Source organism: Tyto alba, unplaced genomic scaffold, assembly GCF_018691265.1.
Source record: "Tyto alba isolate M040663 unplaced genomic scaffold, T.alba_DEE_v4.0 Super-Scaffold_100000168, whole genome shotgun sequence".
NCBI lineage: Eukaryota > Metazoa > Chordata > Aves > Strigiformes > Tytonidae > Tyto > Tyto alba.
The window spans coordinates 205,001-207,500 of record NW_024881271.1 but is presented as its reverse complement, the minus strand read 5'-3'; the positions used below and the strand labels follow the sequence as shown (position 1 = coordinate 207,500).

Here is a 2,500-nt window from a genome sequence, read left to right as displayed (position 1 = left end):
CACGCGGGCGGCAGCACGGCACGGTCCCACCCCGCAGTGGTACCCACCCGCAGACAGCCGCCCGCGCGGGAGGCCGGGGGCGAGGCCCGCGCCTCTCCCCCTCGCGCTTCTCTTCCCCACCACCGCGCCAGGCCCGGCCGGACAGACCGAGCCCCGGCGGCCCCGGCGGGACGAGCTCCGCACAACGGGTGCTCCGGGAGCGGGGAGCTTCGGAGCGCTCCCCGAGTCTCGACTTAGGGGGACGAAGGCCCTCGGCCGGCGGCGCCGCCACCGGGCGACGGGGAACCGCTCCCCGGGCCCGGGGCCGACGCCGCACGCGGGACCTGCGAGGCGCCCCAGCCGCGCCGCTGCGGCCGCCGCCCTGACAGCGCGCCAGGGGCGGCGGACCGGCCGGCGATTGATCGTCAAGCGACGCTCAGACAGGCGTAGCCCCGGGAGGAACCCGGGGCCGCAAGTGCGTTCGAAGTGTCGATGATCAATGTGTCCTGCAATTCACATTAATTCTCGCAGCTAGCTGCGTTCTTCATCGACGCACGAGCCGAGTGATCCACCGCTAAGAGTTGTCTGGCTTTCGGCACCGCCCCGCGTGCGCGGGAGGGCCGGGACCGCTCCCGGAGGAGCGGCCCCTCTCTGGACGGCAGCCCCGGCGGACGACCGCCCGCCCCCCTCCGCCCGCGCGGAGGGAGCGCGACCGGCCGCGCCGCCGAGACGCCTCGCCTCAGCTGACCGTACAAACACACACGACGGGCGGGGAAACGGAAGGCGGATGCCCACCGAAAAACTCCGAACGGCAAGGGCGGAGGGAGCCCGCGCTCCGCGACCGACACCTGGGGAAAACAAGCGCCTTGCTCGCTTCGGAGGCGGCCCAGGCGCCCGGGCTCGGCCCGGCCTCCGCACGGAAGGCCGCCGCGCGCCCGACCGCGCCGACCACCTGCCTCGCTCGGGGGACGCGGACGTGCCTCCGCGCAGCCCCGCGACGCCCTGCGGCAGCCGCCTGCCTCCCACCGGCTCGCCCCGCCGGCACGCCCGTGTGCCGGCCGTCACCGCGCCGGAGCTTGGCGACCAACCAGGACCCGAGACGGACGCGCGCTGCCCGGCAGCTGCCTGCCGGACGAGCGACCGACCCGCCGCCGCGCCGGAGCGGCCGCCCCGCCCGGAACCACCTCCGTGCCACTTCGCGCCCCGGCCCCTCCGCAGGCACGCACCAGGCGGGAGGCGGACGGCGCTAAGCCGGGGGCAGGCACCGCTCTCCCCGCTTCCGCGGGCAGACCGGAGCCGGGCTGCCCCCGGCCGCCCGACCGCCCGCCCGCCCGGCGGAGCCGGTGAGGGCGGACGGCGAAGCGGCGGGCGTGGCCCGGGACGGGGACGGTCGCAGCCGACGGCGGGCGGACGCCCGCCGGCCGACCGGCATGCCGAGCGGCGCCGCCGCCGCTCGGCCGGGCTGCCACCACCCCCGGCGGCTGGCGGCTCGACACCGCGGAACGCTCGCCGGGGCGGGACGGGGGAGGAGGGGAGCGCAGCGCGCCGCGGCGCCACGACGGAGGCCGCGGCGGCCCGGGGGCCGCCGCCGCCCGGCGAGCCCCCCCCCACCGCGGGGGGGGGCTCGCCACCCCGGCAGAGAGCCCGCGCTCCCTGCCCGGAGAGGTCTCCCGTTTCGAGGCAGGCGGGCCGGACACGGCCGACCGCGCCGCGGTCTCGCCGCCGAGACCGGACCGCGGAAAGGGGGGGGCAGTGGGCACCCCTCCCCGGCCCGGCTGCCCGCGGGCACGAGCGCGGACGGTCAGCACCACGGCCAGGGGTACGGCGGGAGCAGCTCCCACCCCTGGAGGGGCACCGCCGCCCGGCCCGGTCCCGCGGGTCGCACCGAGCCGCCCGGGTCTTTAAACCCCCGCCCGGCTCCCGCGGCCTTCGACCCCCGGGCTTCGCCGAGGGAGGGCCGCGGAGGCGCGGACGCTAGGTACCTGGCCCTGGGTGAGGGAAACGACCTCTAGGCCCCGCGGGGGTGCCTCCCCTGCTGCCGCCCTCAGGGGAGCGTCCGCCCGCGGGGGCGCGCCCGACGCCCGCCGCCATCACCTCGTCCTCCTGCCCGGGGCCCGAGGTTTCCCTCAGTAGCCCGGCGCTGCGCCCGGGAGGAGAGCCGGGGCTTGGGCCGCCCGCTCGCGCGGGACGCGACCCGGCGGGAGCCTCGCCCGCCCAGGGTGGCAGCAGTGGCGACGGCCGAGCGACGCCCCCCCACCTCGCGTCTCCCCTCCGCTGGGGCGGGTTGACGGGGGAAGGGACGCCGTGGCCGCCGCCGCGCCACCCAACGCCACGCGCCAGCCCGGAACGCCCGGTGGCCCTGGCCCGCGCGGCCGGCCGGCCGGCCCGGCGGGCTGCTCCGCAGAGCAGCAGCCCGCCCCGCTGCGGACAGGGGCCGGGGGAGACGCCTCCCCCGACCCCCCGAAGGCGGCCTCTCGCTCGTCTCTCGCTCGCGCGACGCGCGGACCCGCCGGCCCGCCGC

At 79.5% G+C, this 2,500-nt stretch overlaps 1 non-coding gene across 1 annotated transcript; it reads right to left on the bottom strand.

Moving 5' to 3' along the window:
• Window positions 1–409: 409 nt before the first annotated feature.
• LOC122154460 lies at window positions 410–562 on the bottom strand. Its single transcript, XR_006166369.1, has one exon. It is a non-coding gene; the product is annotated as a 5.8S ribosomal RNA (ribosomal RNA).
• Between the last annotated feature and the right edge of the window lie 1,938 nt (window positions 563–2,500).